Source organism: Austrofundulus limnaeus, unplaced genomic scaffold (assembly GCF_001266775.1).
Source record: "Austrofundulus limnaeus strain Quisiro unplaced genomic scaffold, Austrofundulus_limnaeus-1.0 Scaffold2448, whole genome shotgun sequence".
NCBI lineage: Eukaryota > Metazoa > Chordata > Actinopteri > Cyprinodontiformes > Rivulidae > Austrofundulus > Austrofundulus limnaeus.
The window spans coordinates 26,601-27,212 of NW_013954850.1; positions in this window are offsets into that span (position 1 = coordinate 26,601).

The following is a 612-nucleotide window of genomic DNA, read 5'->3' on the forward strand; positions in this document are numbered from 1 at the left end:
TGTATATATACAGTATATATATGTATATATATATATATACAGTATATATACACACACACTTAAAACTGCTGTATTTTTCTAAGAAGGTCCAAATGAACAACATTTCCTGTTATTGTCAGTTTGTCAGATCGAGATGTGACACTAACGACATGTAATGTTGTTTACTTTGTGTCATGTCACAGAGGCTGTGGTCGATGAAACATTCAACCCACACAATCACATCTGAACATCAAACTTCAGCAGAAACAAGCCCCGCCTCTTCTCCTGTTGCATCATGGGACAGTTTTGGACACAAACACAAAGAAGTTGATGGAAAGTGTTAGATAAATATCTGCTGATGAGCCTGTTCTGTTTCTGTCAGCAGATCTAATCCAGGTGCTGTGAAAGCAGTCAGGCTAACACTTTTCCTTTGTTTCCAGTCTTTATTTTTATGCTAAGCTAACGCTGACTCAGGCATCCTGTCAGGCAGAACTCAGGGTTTAATCACAACCAGCAGCAGCTCGCTGCGCTTCTCAGGAGTTTCTAGTTGCTGTGGGAACCCAACAGTTCAACACACACACACACACACACACACACACATTTGTTCTTCCATTCTTACAAGGACTTTGCATT